The sequence below is a fragment of the Petaurus breviceps genome, unplaced genomic scaffold, assembly GCF_028583685.1.
Source record: "Petaurus breviceps papuanus isolate PSGF00001 unplaced genomic scaffold, PetGlider_PUasm1.0 90594, whole genome shotgun sequence".
Classification (NCBI taxonomy): Eukaryota; Metazoa; Chordata; class Mammalia; order Diprotodontia; family Petauridae; genus Petaurus; species Petaurus breviceps.
In genome coordinates, this window is record NW_027187281.1 from 6,663,647 (window position 1) to 6,679,874 (window position 16,228).

Sequence of the window (16,228 nt, forward strand, 5' to 3'; positions counted from 1 at the left end):
AACAGATGTGGCTGAGTGTTGACTGTCGGGTGTAATTGATGGGGCAGCCTGGTAAATGAGGGGGCTCCATAATTTTGGGGGCAGCCTGGTAGCATTAATCAAAGGGACTCCATCCCGATTCCTTGGTGACATACCGCCACCCCAAGGGACCCCACGACTTTGGGCTTCTCAGTTTGGTTTCTGGAATGCTCTGTCCCAAAAGCATGTTTAAGTTGAGGGAGCTCCATAACCTTTGGGGAAGCCTGGTAGCCTCTTGTTTCTGGTGTCTGTTCTCTGTTCCTGTTCTTTTTGTTTCTGCATGGAAAGGAAAGTCTTTTGTATTTAACTGATTATTCAGTGTAAAGTAACTGCTTTTGTGCAGGGCCTGCATCTATGTATCTTTTTTTTTTTTAAAGCAATTGGGGTTAAGTGACCTAGCCAAGGTTATACAGCCATATTTTTTGTGTGGGTGTTACGTATCTGAGGCCAGAACCGATCCCGAATCCTCCTGACTCCAGGGCTGGTGCTCTTACTCACCTAGCCAACCCATGTATCTTTGATAATTTGTGCTTAAAATAGAACTTCCTCTTTCTCTTTTTCGCTGCCCCCAGGTGGACTAGGGGAAGTGAAAAAAGAAGGAAGTCAGACTTAGAATGTATGGTTATGTTAGCAGTTTCTTTCTGTGTTTAAAATCTTGTGATTTAAAAAGTTAAAATGTTACATTAATGAACAACTCTGCATTCTCAACTTCTGGCCAAAGTTTTGAATTCTGAGAGGCAAAAAAAGGGAAGGAGTGGACACATAATTGATATTTATTGGAATACAAGATAGAATGGCTAAAAACATTCAAGCAGATCTATTGAGGGCCCCACTGGCAACAACCCTGGGCCCCTGGTCACTTTGAAGCCCCACCTCTAGGCATGCAGGTGACTCTCACTCTTTTCAAACTCCTGGGTCCATAAACAGGCCCTGCAACTGTGGGGAGAGGAGAAAAGCCTCTGCACTTGGTAAGCCCAATCTTCTATAAATAATTTTTGTTTGCAATAATTTGATAAATGCTTTGGTAATGCAATTAATGTCATAATATCATTGTGTTATCATGGTATCTCTAAATTGTAAGATCCTCTTATACCATACAAATTGAGTCACCATTGTAAGTCAGATATGGTGTTAGATAAAATAGTTTCTCTATCTAAATTTTGTTAAAACTAAAAGATGGGAAAAATGGTGTAAGAACAGCTGTATTACTGTATTGATTTGATAGCTGTGTCTTATAATGTGTATCTCTGCTATTTAAACAATCAGGTATCTGCCATCTTTACCTGTAATTACAAAAAAAAAGTTAGAGCAATTTTTACAATCTAAATTGTGTTCCATGTAATTTATATTTTTATGTTATGAAATGCTTTTCTATGTAAGGTAAATTAAAAATGCATTTTGTCAAATTTCCAGCAGACTTTATCTAAGGATGTTTTTATGTTAATTTAAAGGTTTATAAATCATTACATTTACCATCTAAGTAAGCGATTTCTAGTGATAAATTGATTGTTTGTGTAGCACTAAGAAAACTTTAGTTCTGTGTAACTTCATGTGGAATTTTAAGGTCACCATATAGGTAATTAATTTGTTTTTATTTCAAATTTCAAATTGGAAAACATGGTAATTGCTTATGCTACTGTTACTGGTAAACAGTTGTATTTACACAGAATTGAATTTCAACAGAGCCAAGGATGTTTTATCCTCTCCTATTTAAAATGTCACCTGTCCCTGCTTTTTTTCCAGGTTTCTATAGCAGGTTTCTATAATGAGAGCAAGGAGTCAGTAAAAGATATGAGCTCTTTTGTGTTAGCTTATTGGAAATTTTAATATTATTTTTCATCCAGAATTAGAACATGTACAAAAAGTTATGCAAATGGCTTAAGATCATTTTAACAGTTTTTAACTAACTTTCTTCATAAAAGTTTAGTGATCATTTATACATTTTTAAATCTCTAGTGTGATTTTAAGAAGTCTACTAAAACCTTGATTCACAAGATAAAATTTATTTGTAAATAAATGTAATGAGTTGTAATTAGAAGAGATCTTGCTGTTTTGATCTGAATTTGTAGTTATTTGTAGTTAAACCTTAAAGATTCAATTTCTGAAGTAGCTCTTTCTTCCAGAGTGAATATAATCAGAGAATAAACAAGCCTGAGGAAACAAGGATATGATGAAGGATGGCTCACAATAGGTTCAGCAGGAACTCTGATCTTATCTAAGGCCAGAAAGCCTGTGATTCACTCTTGAAAGAATTCAGCCCAAGCCAACTTGGACTCAAGAGTTGTAAAAGTTTATTGTACACTTTACAGTGGACAGGGGTCCTTAGGGGACCTGCAAGTTTATTGTTAGGCTGTACAATGGGGCAAGAGTCCTTTAGGGGACCTGCAACCTCAAAGGGGTAGAATTAAGGTTTTTATAGAGTAATACATAGTAGAACCCATGCCAATTATGCTAACTAGGTGATTAAGGGTGGGATTAGGGAGGAGTTAAGGTGGGGCCAGTGTTTAAAGGGACACGTACTTTTAATATAACTCTGCAGGCATGTTGCCCATAATTCACTGGAAAAAAGCCCAAGTCGGGGCTACCTGGAGGTGTGGTTTTAGACTTGAAACGTCACTAAGTCAGTGATCGGTCAAGGGCTGAGAAGTGCCCAGTCTGCCACCTATCAGTGTCATGTTTGACAGGATTGATATCTGGGAACCAAGGCTAATGGAGACTCAGTGTGTGGATAATAGGCTAAGGAGTTAACCCAGAGATAGGGTCCTGAAGGATTCATTGATGAAGCCAAGGAGTCAATCTAGAGATAGGGTAGCAAAGGATTCATGTACCCTCCACCCTGTTCTGGGAGGGACCCCCTCATTCCAGGAAAAGTTGCACCCTTGTACCCTTATACAAATTAGCCCTGAGCTATAGATCCACCAAAGGTAATTCTTAGCTTCTGTGCATCATTGCTTATGCTAGTTCCCCTCCCCAATACTGGTTTTCGTGGTTTTCGCCTTTCTAAGCACTGTATGAACCCTAATTCAAGGCTGCCTGATTTGAGTATATACTCCAGGTAGTTGCATGCTTAATCAATTAATCCACACTTAAATTTACCTGAAACCCAGGTCTCAACTCCCTCTTATTCTCTGCACAGCAGGAACTTTGTAGAAAATCAGGAATGGTTCCCAGGATGGACTAAGGCATCCTTTTATAGCAAATAAAATAGTCCAGGATTTCATTTAGTGAAGCAAATATTGTGGACAAACACCAAATTGATATTGAATCAATTCCCATAATTACCAAAAAACTAATTAATAGCCTCTACCACATTTTTCCAGGCTCTACAGATTTTGTATGCCATGAACTCCTCTGACCATTTGGTGATACTTGAAGAATCCTTCACTGATAAATGTAAGTAGATTCAATTATAAAAATGATAATATTAATTATTTTGAAATTACAATGCTATTTTTTTATTTTTTAGGTTTACAGATTGAATATTTAACACACTGAACTGTTGTGGGAGGGAATCTATATATGTCAGATTAAAGAACTCTCGTTCTAGCTTTTTCAATTTATAACTGACCAAATATGAATGGAATAAATATGAAGATTGGACAAGATGCAAAGTTTATGAAATAAAATGTTTTCAGAATGATCCAGAAATACTACAAGCTGTGTTGATGGTCTTTTCATGAACTGTATTTCTAACTGAGACAAAGAGTATTGGAAGATGATTTATTCCTCAAAAATGGCAGTCCAGAAAGTGGGGGTTGTTCTTGAAGTCCTCGGTAAGAATACTCTCACTCTAACGGAGTCAGCTTGAAGATTGCCAGTAGTATAAACAGGATATGTCTTTCCTGAAGAGCCAGGTACAAAAGTGATAGTGCTCCTTTTTTCTTCAGAAAAGTTGTAGGAATTACAGGTCTGTGGCAGTCCAGATGCTATAGAGAAGACAAAAAGTATTAGTTAAAAAAAAAAATAGAATTATAACATCTTGAGTATCAAAGAGGCCTTACATAGGCTGCATACTAATTTCTCCCTGATGTGCAGAAAATTTGCGGTAAGCAGAAGAAGAATAATCTATTTATTATGCTACAGTTATGAAAGGAGACAACATATTTTCTAGCTGAAAATCAGACTTTCTTTCAGGCATTTCCTTTTTACTCTAATAGACTTCTACATCCTATATTTGCTCACTGGAAAATGGGCACCTAAGTTTTTAGCCAAAAATTGCTTTCCTGGGCTTTGAGATGCCCTGCCCAGATTTCTCCAGCTTTACAAGAAACTTTTATCCTCATTTCTCTATTTTTTTGACTGGAGCAATGAGTCCTTAAGGTGCAAGTGAGTACTCCCTAAACACCTGAATGCTTAGAAATATACACCTTTCTGAGGAATTTCATCAGTCCCTATGACTTCAAGGTCTGAGTATCAAACAAAGTCTTATCTCTTTCCTTTTAGTAGCAAATACAGTAGTCCCAACAGGAGAGGAGCCATTTGTACAATGGTGCCAGTTGAAGTCTCAGGCTTCTTAATTTTTATTTTACTTCTAAAAGATGTAATACGATCATAGATATGGGAGAACCTTATTGAATTTAGTAAACATCTTTCTACCCAACTTTCCACCCCCAGGCAGTAATGAGGGAATTTAGCAAGAAATAGAAATGAGTTTTTAAAAGGGACACAGAAGGTGCCAGGAATAGTACAATTGTTTACACTCCCAATCCATTTTCTCTGTGCCAGTCATGCTCAGCTATCCTGTGTCCCCAACTCACCTCAGAAACAGATTTCTGTTCCTAAGGATCTTACTTCCACCTCTGAGCAAAAATGCACCCCAGTGAAACTCCATGACTGCCCAATTAGAAACCTGATTAACCTCATGCAAACAGGGAGCCTCAGTAGGAGAAATCTCTCATTGAATCTCCCTGAGTTTACTTCTTCCCTTCACTTGGGGTCTGTTCACGAAGAGCAGGTCTGGGTTCCAACACTTTCCCTTGGCCAGGAACATTATTCTAGTTTCTGGAATAGCCCAATAAAATGACCCTATCTATACTAGGAGGTTTCACAAGTTAAGGACACAAAGACTTCAGAGTCTTCAAAGCAGAGGTATTCAGGACCACACTTACTACAGGTAGTTTGCAGGCCTCCTGGTTCAGCTGTGAAGAAAGCTCAAATAGAGATTCTTAGTCAAAAGGCTGACACTTACTCTGAAAGAGTTTTAGAAAATCCATTGCCACATTGAGATAAAAAGTATCCAAACGAGGAATGAAAGGTTTCAAATTTGTTTCTAGGTAAATCCTACAAAAATAACAAAAAAAAGGGAATCAGTTATTATGCTACTAAAAGCCATACTTCTTGCCTCTGTTATGATCAAACCCACAAACCCATTCTTCTCCAATCCCATGGCTCCATGCCCCAAATTTCTACAATTATCTGCTGTCTAGTCACATACCTTTCAAATGTATCGCTCACGTCCTATGGGGGGAAAAAGAATAAAGTCAGTCAAGTTCATAAATAAGATTCCACTAAGGCAATCTGTGAGGTCATCTATAAGCTCATAAAATGCCTCTCCCCCTCCTTCCTCTTGCCCTTCCCTAAGGACTTTTGTTACTCTTTTATTTATTCTTTTCTTTTTCCTCCATCTCTCCTCCCTCTCTGCTTCTTTTCTCTCCTCTCTTTCTAACTAAATCTCAGTTTGGGAAAACTAGATTTTGGACACAAGCTTCTAAGATTTGAGGAGATGCTTGGGCAGTTCTGGTATTGTGCTGGCCAAAAGGTCCTCAAGCAAGAGGTCTCCTGGTCTCTACATAGTTATCCCATTGTGTGATAAAAACCATTCAGATATTTTCTATCACAATAAAAAAAATGAAGAAGTATTGTCAAGCATTAAAAAGCTCATAAGAATGAATGGGATTCTGCTAAAGTCAGCTCCATAGGACTCTGAATGCATCCAGCATTTGAACTCCTAGCATAGTGCCTGGCATACAGTAGGCACTTAATAAATGTTTATTGATTGATTTTAGTGCCTCTCACTACAGCTATTGCTGCTTGCATATGTGACTAAGCCAAACTGACAGGTCAGGAGTCCAGCACATGAACTCATTCTACCCAGCATCAGTACACAGAGCCCTCCCCATTGCTCTAGGCCAAATCCTGTAGGCGAACATTTCATCACTCAGGAGTGACTCCTGTCCCCTTTTCCCCAGGAAGCACAAGTCACACACAGCAGAAGGCAAGAATAAATCTCAAAAGAAAGTCTGGGAGGGGCAGTTAGGTGGCAGAGTGGATAGGGTACTGGCCCTGGAGTCAGGAGGGCCTGAGTTCACATCTGACCTTAGACACTTACCAGCTGTGTGTCTCTGGACAAGTCACTTAAGCCTAAATGTCTGAAAAAAAAAGTCTAGGAAAGGGCAACAAAAGAAAATGCCATCAATTTACTCATATACAAGTGGCCCTGATGAGGATCCACAAATCTCACCTGTAGGAGTTCCATATTTGATTTCTGGCTCTTTTCCTCCAATTCTCTTCTTTTGTCTATTAGAAATCTGCTTTGTTGGAACATCAGGGCCTCCCATTCCTTCTTTTGTTCCATTATGTCAAGTTGCTGGGCAGTTTCCATCTCCTTCAGCCTCTGATAGACACTGATGAGCTCCTCGTTGCCTGTCCCCATTATGGGTTCCTCTACTTCTGCTCTCTCAGTATTCTCTTTCTTCTTCAGGTATTCCCATATTACATTCATTTCTTCCACAAAATTTTTTCTGGATATATCTTTATGGTCCTGTAAAGAAGGATGTTATTCTGATGATATACAAGGAGATATTGCATGACCTAACACCATTCCTGCCTTCTCAGTCTTGTAAATGCAAAATAAAAAATGGACTTAGGAAGACTCAAGAAACCAGGATTCCAGTCCCAGCTAGCTGTATGACTTTGGAGAACCTCTCTGGAGAACCTCTCTGGCTTCACTTTTCTACTCTAAAATCAGTAATGATATATAGAGATATGAATAGGCTGTTCCAACTCTAACTCTTTGGAGTTAGACAATCAGCCTACTGCAACCTATCTTTCTCAAGCCTCTACCTTTCTTATGCTAAAAGAGCTGTCTTCCAGTTCAGTCTAGTGGAAGGATTGCTACCTGCCATTGCAGTCCATAGGAGAGTCTCAACACCTAATTAGTTTTTTTAAACTTAGTTTCTCAATTTCTAAAGAAACCCCTAAAACTCCCAAAACCAGAAAATTTTCCATCATTTATCCTATTCTCTTCTTTGATTACTCTTCTGCTTCCCAAATAATTAAGCTTTCTTAAAATCCATGAAATCATATGAATTTAAAATTGATTGCAATATATATTTTTTTTCAATTATATAGATTTTGGGTATGTTTCTGCTTAGAACTTGTCCAGCCACTCCTGTCTTCAATATCCTGTCATGGTTCCCTATTTCCTGTTAAGTATCATTAATACTTCTTTGAAAAAATATGAAGCCCTTCATGACCTGATGCTGGACTACATTTATAGAAGGTTCTTTAATATTCAGGCTATCTCTGTAATCATCCAGTTTCTCTACCTGTATACCATTGGTTATATTAATCCCTAATGACCCCATTGACACCACTCAATGAAACCCCCCACCAGTCTGCAATTCAGTCTTCCTGACCTTCACAAATGACATTTTATTTACATTATTCATCCTATTAGTCTCTGGTTATTTGTCACATTATTGAATTTGAAGTCAAATGCCAAGGTCAGGGGTGGCACAGTGAGTAAGAGCACTGGCTCCAGTGTTGGGATAACCTGGGGATCGAATCTGGGCTCAGACACTTAGCACCCACCCAGAAACACCTGGCCTGTAACCTTGAGCAAGTTACTTAACCCCGATTCCTTTAAAAAAAATGCCAAGGTCAAGCACTGTGTCTTCTCAAAATTTACTTTTATTTCCTCTAAAATTTGGCATAGGTCTTTTACTTGGTACCATAGGTTGTCCAATTGACTGCATTCTTCAGGCCATATTGAAGAGAACTTGATCTCAAATTCCTTTGTCTTACTTGATAAGCCAGCTAAGTTCTAGAGACATTCTCTGAGCCATCAAGGTTATTTCTGACTTCCTTATTACAAACATATATTTCGTATAAATATTGCTATAGTCATAGTAATTCTCTGGCTAGAAATCCTAAACACTGATTACTAAACTGCTCAAGGTTAAGGAATAATTCATTTGGACATCTATTCCAATCGGTTTGCTATTCTACATAAATCACATAGGGATAGATAGGTTCTTATAGTGGGCCTCAAACTTTAATGTAATGCTCACTACTTGCTTACCAAGTTAGGAGGCTCACTTCTGCAACCTCAAGAATGCTGACTAAGATATCTCCACCCTGTTTTGCTCAAACTCCATGTCCAAAACAAACATGAAAAGGAAGGTCCCCAATCATTTTTTGATGTGCAGATCTTCGTTTCTTATCCAGCAGGAGGAAGTGGCCCTCTTATGACCACTTAGCTGAGATGCCCCATGCTTAGCCCAACTGGTGACACCCCAACCCTGCCCCACTGATATTTGTCACTGTCATTTTTGGTCATCAAGAGTAAAGTCTATCAACCAATGAGATTCTGTATTTCACACTGTCCCTTTTGCATATTTGGGTATCGATCCCTATAAAAACAAGGGCCTGGAAGAAGGGGGTTTCTCAGATAGTGAGGAAGATCTGAGGTCTACTCCATTAGAGAGGGACATGGACCCTTTAATAAAGTGCTATTGACTTAAGAGCTCTGCTTTCTTGTACTTGGGCAATTTCAATCTCCACACAAGGAGACCTGTAACTTGCCTCTTCTGCCTAAAGGTGATAATAACATAGCTACCTGACTGAGTCAGTCATGCAAAGATAAAAAATGCTATGGAAATGGGCTCCTAGCTTTCCAGTCTTCTCAAACTTTATTAAACTTCTTAAACATATTGCCCTCCATAGACTCTAGGACCCAGTGACACTGGCCTCCTTGCTGTTCCTCAAACAAGATACTCCATGCATTTCATTGGCTTTTCCTTTTGCCTGGAACTCTTTCCCTCCCCCTTTCTGCCTCCTGGCTTCCTGTTCTCCCTCATATCCCAGCAAAAAATCCAAAGCCTTTATGGCTCCCTCTTCATATTAGTCCCTTCCCAGTGTTGATTACCTCAATTTATCCTATATATATCTCTGTTTGGACATAGTTGTTTTTAGGTTGTTCCTCCAAAGAAACTGTGGGCTCCATGGGAGAAGGGTCTGTTATTTTGCTTTTCCTTGGAACCCATAATTTAGTAAAGTGCCCAAAACATAGCAGGTCCTTACATAGCAGGTCCTTAATAAATACTCACTGACTGGCTTATTAAGTATGATCCTGATAAAGATAATCCAGCACTTTGTTCTATGGTCATATTTCATACCAGGTCATACAATTTAATCAGCAAAGGTCCTCCTTTCTCAAAGCTTATTTGCTGACTAAATCTTGTATCTGGCTCATCACCCTTGTCCCCCCCTCCCCCCAACAAGTGCTTCCTTCTCTGCTTTGGTGGGTGGAAGGTTTTGAGCCTGAGCACCAGAAATCAGAAAACTGAAGCAACAAAGCAGAGATGGAAGCCAGCTAAAACAGCCACACATTATTGAATTTCACATTAGGAGATGTTCATTTGATTCAAAGTTCTGTACTCACTAATGACAAGAACAAGGACAAGTGACATATTTATTACCTTACTTTCTTCACTGATTATGGTTAATAATGAGAAATTTGTTATGAAATCCACCAGAGACTGAGTGCTTCATAAACAAGTCACTCCATCTGTTGACTCTGGTCTTTTTCTCTGTCGATACCCCATGCCTGGCATACTTTCCCTCCTCTGCTTCACCTACTGATCTCCCAGACTTCCTCTAAGTCCAACTAAAGCCTCATCTTTTCCTGAAAACCATCTCAACTCCTCTTAGTTCTCATGCTTTCCCTCTGTTAATTTGTTCCTATTTATCCCCTGTAGAGCTTGCTTTCTATATATTTGTATTCAATGTGTTTCCCCTATTAAATTGTAAACTCCTTGAGGGCAGAATCCATCTTTTGTTTCTTTTTGAATCCCAGCACTTAGTACAGTGCTTTAAAAATAGTAGGTACTTGGGGTGGCTAGGTGGCACAGTGAATAGAGCACCAGTCCAGGAATCAGGAGGACCTGAGTTCAAATGTTACCTCAGACACTTAATATTTATTAGCTGTGTGACCTTGAGCAAGACACTTAACCCCAATTGCCAAGGCTTCCCCTTCCAAAAAGACCAAAAACAAAAAAAAAAAGTAGTAGGCACTTAAAATGGATATTTCTTGATGGTTTATATATATACAAGATATTATTTAAAGAGACAGAATGAGATACTTACAGACCATACCACAGCCCATGCCAAGGGTTTCTTCTCATGAAATTGAAGTTCTTGAATTTCTTTTACTTGGCAGACCAAGATTCTTATATCTGACTGGATCATCTTCTGTAAGAAAAACATAAATAAATATTATCAGGAGGCTTAAGGCCCATAAAACATGAAGAGTTAAGAAACTCATATACTTTTGAAAGGCCAGTAGGGTTTGAATGATCTATAAGGGAGAGTCACAGTAGGAAGAACATCTCTTTGACCTCTAGTGGATGGCTGTGTACTCAGGTGATAGTTCTAAGGGAAAGATTGAAGTAGGGGCAAACAAAATGGCCATGGAGGGGTCACTACAAATGAATATCTCAAGCTGCCTAGAGGATTTCCACTGACCCTTGTAGGACTCACCCTATAACCCAAAGCAGCCACTGCAATGGGCCAGTGTATGTGATCCTCATGATCTTCTGATTTAGAGCAGGTCACACAGAGTAGCATCTTGTCAATCTCACAGAATAGCTTCTGGTCTTCCCGGTGCAGCTCACATATGCCTTCTCCATCAGGGTGCATGGCAATGTCATCCTGAAGAGTTCTGAGCCGGGAGAATTCCCAGCATGTAGAACAACAGAAAGGCAGAAAGTGGTTTTTCTGGAGACAAGACAAGCAAGCACAATGTCCACAGTCAATGGTGATTGTTTTTGAGACCAAATTCCAGCAGATAACACAAAGCTCCTCTTCCTCTTCTTCAATTTCATCTGCGAACATCCTGAGGAGAAACAATGAGAGAGAGTGATTTTTTTGGTTTTTAGTTCAAAACAAACACATCTCATGAAATGGCATAGTAAGCAAGGTTAACAACCAATTTTGCCTATAAACTTGAGGCAAACTCTTCCACAAATGTAGATATCATTAAGGGGAATGGCAGACACAAACAGGGGACACATTGTGAGAATAACATTTATATATATATGAAGCACACACACAGAGAAGCCCTTTGAAGCCCTTTACATATTGTGTTTAATGCACGCAGAAACATCTCTACATGGGATTAAATCAGTCTCAGGTTAAGTTGCTTGCCCTTAGTCAGCAACCTCTGACCAATATCCAGTCTCCTGTTTTTGCATTGTTCCAGGGCTGTGTTTTACTCAGCACTTTGGTAAAGTCAAACATGAGGATGAACTCCTGTCTTCCTAATTCCAGGACTTGCCCTCTGGCCATATCAAATAGTGAATAAAGAGCACAAAGGCCTCTGGTGAAGTAGATACTCTTATTATCTGCATTAAAATTGGGGAAAATTAGGATGAGATGTTTGGCAGCTTGACCAGGGCAGACGTTTAGTTAAAGTCTGAAGCAGGATTCCAACTCAGATCTTCCTCATTTCAGGGCTAAACCCTCCATTCACCATAGCATGGAGAGGTCACCTAGTACTTCTCACTTGTGGTGGGAGCCTTAGCCAGGCTGGAGGCCTCTCTCCTGAGTACACACATTCCTTTGCTTCTCTTCACTACAGGAAACAGCTGTTGTGGAGTCATTTCATTAGTGTTACTTTTTGTTTCCTTAATGTTACTCTTTGTGACTCCATTTGGGGTTTTCTTGACAAGGATACTGGTATGGTTTGCCATTTCCTTCTCAGCACATTTTACAAGTTAGGAACTAAAGTTAACAGGGTTTGGGCAAGTGATTTTCCCAGAGACACAGTTATTAAGTATCTAAAGCCTTATTTGGATTCAATGAAGATGAGTCTTCCTGACTTCAAGCCCGGTGCTCTATTCACTGGACCATCCATCTAGCTACCCCAGGAAACTGTAAAACTATAAATTGTAGGTCAGCTTCCAATATGAATTGGTATAAGTTAGAGAACTTGTTTCCTTACCTGGCACTCCCTTCAAAGATGAAATGCTAAGTCCAAACAACAAACATTGAGTGCATTCAGATTTTTAAGAAATAATAAGAGATAAATTTGCTTGCATTAACTTTTAAAAGTAGAGTATCTGACTCAGCTTTACTATAAACTTCATCATCCTTGCACCCTAAGAGCCCCAACTTCCTGACATAGGTTAACTGCACGTGAAGCCCCTAGACCTTTAAAAAAAAAAAAAAGGAGATTGAGGATTGAATTGTATTTGAACTAAGGAATCTTTCCCTTCTCCTTTTGGGTTTATACCTTTATTTTTTTTTTTTAACAATTGCCATCTTAAGGATTTAATCCTGATTCACAATGGCTGATGCAAAGCCAGCACTTATAAAGCATCTGATTGTGTGTGTGTCTATGTGTGTGTAAAATCCCATGATTAATTCCATGAAATGATGTGCTGGCATACTATTGATTACCCCTATTTTATATATAAGAAAACTGAATCTCAGAGAGGTTAACGAACTTGTCCAAAGTCACATAACTAGATATCATAGACAGCATTGGCCTTTTTCAAGAAGCCAGTCTCTCCCTCAATTTTCCAAATTTTCATAACAAACAAAAGCATGTTTTAAAAGAAATACTATGGAATTTGTATTCAGAGTTCCTAGGCTCAAATCCTATCTAGCTACAGAACTTTCTTTTTGACACTGGACACCTAAGTCACATAAATATGTTTGGGTCTTGGTTTCCTCATATGTAACAAAGTGGTAGAACTAGATGATTCCTAAAGTTCCCAGCCAGCTCTAAATCCTTGGTCTTCAACAAAAGAACTTTCCTCAGAAGCAAACTTACCTTTGATACTGCCTCAGGAATTCAGGTTGGAGAAGCATCTTAGCTCAGAGAGGGAGACACCATCAAAATGCTAAAGGCTTGGCTTTTATGTTTCCCAGATATTTCTCCTCCCTCATAAACACTCTTCACTTCAAGAAGCACTAGTCTAAGTCAATTCGAAAAACACAGGTTACTTTTCCCAACCAGGAAAACCCTTTTATATTGTGTCAGCCTCCCAGAATTCTCTTGGGCACCTTATTCCAAGGAAGGTGTTAACTCCTCAAACAAATCAGTCAGCTACTATGCCATGATTAAGTGCTAAACTTTGTATTAAACCTTGTAATACAAATCAAAACAAAAATGGGATTCTTGTCCTCAAGGAGCTCACATTCTTATGGGAGAAAGATATGAAAATAAATGTGTACTTATGAAATGTCTGAGGGACCTACTAGTGGGTGAGAGTGGAGAGGGAGAGGAGCTAGCAAAGGCCTTTGCCAGAAGTTGGAATTTGAGGGGAAAGGCATTTTTAGAAAATAGGAAGAGAATTGACTCATTTAACCAATTAACCAACACCTACCTCCCTAGTACCTAGTAAGAGTAAAGCCCTTAGATAACATTTAGAAGCTCTGGTCTTTTTTTTTTTTTTTTAAAGCAATCGGGGTTAAGTAACTTGCTCAAGGTTACACGGCCAGTTATTTCTGGGTGTGGTGCTGAGTGTCTGAGCCCAGGATTTGATCCAGGTCATCCCAACACTGGAGCCGGTGCTCTTACTGGCTGAGCCACCTGGCTGCCCCTAAGCAATTGGGGTTAAGTAACTTGCTCAAGGTTACACGGCCAGGTGTTTCTGGTTGGGTGCTAAGTGTCTGAGCCCGGGATTCGATCTCCAGGTCTTTTCAACACTGGAGCTGGTGCTCTTACTCGATGTGCTACCTGGCCGCCCCACGCTCTGGTCTTTAAAAGAGCCATTTTTAAAAACAATGTTTTATTTTCCTCCATTTACATGTAAAGACAATTTTTAACATTCATTTTAAAAAACTTTAAAGAGTTCTAAATTTTTTTTCTCCCTCCCTAAACTCTTCCCTTCCCAAGTTGGTAAGTAATTTGATATGGGTTATACATTTCAATCATGCATAACATATTAATATTAGCCACATTGTAAAAGAAGACACAGATCCAAAGGGGGGAAAACACAAAAAAATGCAGAAAGTGAAAAATACAATGCTTCAATCTGCATTCAGATGCCATCAGTTCTTTCTCTGGAGGTGGATGGCATTTTTCATCACCAGTCGTTTGAAATTGTCTTGGATCATTGTATTGCTGAGAATAGCTAAGTCATTCACATTTGATGACCATATGGTGTTGTTAGTGTGTGCAGTGTTCTCTTAGGTTCTGCTCACTTCACTTTTCATCAGTTCATATAAGTATCAAGAAAGATTTTTATCAAAAGTTCACTCAGTGACAGCAGGCCAGGCACCAGAAGCCCAGTGCTTGTGTAAATTTTAGTCACAAGCTTATCTTTTTTTGTTCTTCCCATAGTTTATCCCAAAGATAAAAATGAGAGTATCTGAGGGAATTTTTATGGGGTTTCTGATCCAAATGAGAAAACCACCCCTATGCAGGGGGGAAAAGAGGTGACAAGATCCTTTAATGGTCAAAAAATCATTTTGATTGTGATCAGAGATAAGACCACTGCAAAGTGTGTCTTTTCCAATAATGGTAAAGAGTTTTTATGGCTATAGAAAGACTGCAGGATCTAGGATCAGAATGCCTAGGTTCATCGTGGTTTCGACACTTTACATTGGGTAGGTGAGAACACCTCTGGGTCCTAGCTTCTGCCTTTATCATCAGGGGAATGTGGCATGCAATGTGGCCTTGGCATCTAAGGATAATGAGTATACTGGAGGGACAAAAATAAACTGCATTGATGGGTGCTGCTCTAGGCTTGGTTGCCAAGGCAAGCTTTAAGTATTACTTTAGGGGAGTGAGGCTGTGGCCCTTGGAGGAAGGAATATAAGTGTCTAGTTGTAACTTAACATAAAACTGTGGCCATTTCAAATCTGAATGCTATCTTGGGCCACTTTTTCTGCCTGGATTCCCATAAAGGACAAGAAGAATCTTACCCAATAGTTAGATTGGGTAACTGGGTGGAGGGGGAGTGGTGTGTCACATGAGTTGAGGTTCCAAACCAAAAAGAAAGATTGATTAAAAAGCTAAGGAAGATTGCTCACTGACAGCAGCTTTGGCTATTGAGGGGCTAGGCTTGGTTTGATGGCTTTTCAGACCTGCTTATAGTACAGTCAATCAGCTGCATTCTGAGACAACTTGGGATAGTTAAGTAAAACATTCCACAGGAGGGGGAGGTAGAGGATGGAAGAAGGATCAGGCAAAGATAAAAATGAGAGTATCTGAGGGAATTTTTATGGGGTTTCTGATCCAAATGAGAAAACCACCCCTATGCAGGGGGAAAAAGAGGTGACAAGATCCTTTAATGGTCAAAAAATCATTTTGATTGTGAAGATCAGAGATAAGACCACTGCAAAGTGTGTCTTTTCCAATAATAGTAAATAGTTTTTATGGCTATAGATGCAACCGCCTGCCATATCATGTCCTCATATTGTTTGTTTTATTTCTCCTTCACTTTACAATGGTCATTTGTCTTGAGCCCCTCCCTGAGATTCCAGCTATTTATGAAGGTTTGTCAGCATCTAAGTACTTTTTTCAGTCCTTATTATGAAGAGACTTTCTGGTGTTTTCACTTCTACCCTCTTCCCATAGAGAACACAATTTTAAAGTGGGAGAAATGTGTTTCCTAGTATCTACATTCCCACTGTCTTTAGGGTAGACCCTTTCCTTTCTCCTAAACTTTTGCTCACAAACACAGACACAAACACACACACACCTTATGCCTAGGGATTGTTATCTCAGGAGGCTTCAGCAAGTCTATGAAAACTGGGGGCTAATTATTTTGGATGGACAGGAGACTGTTCTATTATGACCATTAGCTCTGGTATCAGAACCAGTATCAGAGAAGTGAAAGCCTACAAGATAAATTCAGAACATAAAGTTATTACTTATATTAAACCTTTGATTAAGAATTGCCTTCTAGATCACACATGGATTACTAGTCCCTTAAAAACCATAATGTGAATTTACACTAATGTGTGAGGCCCATTA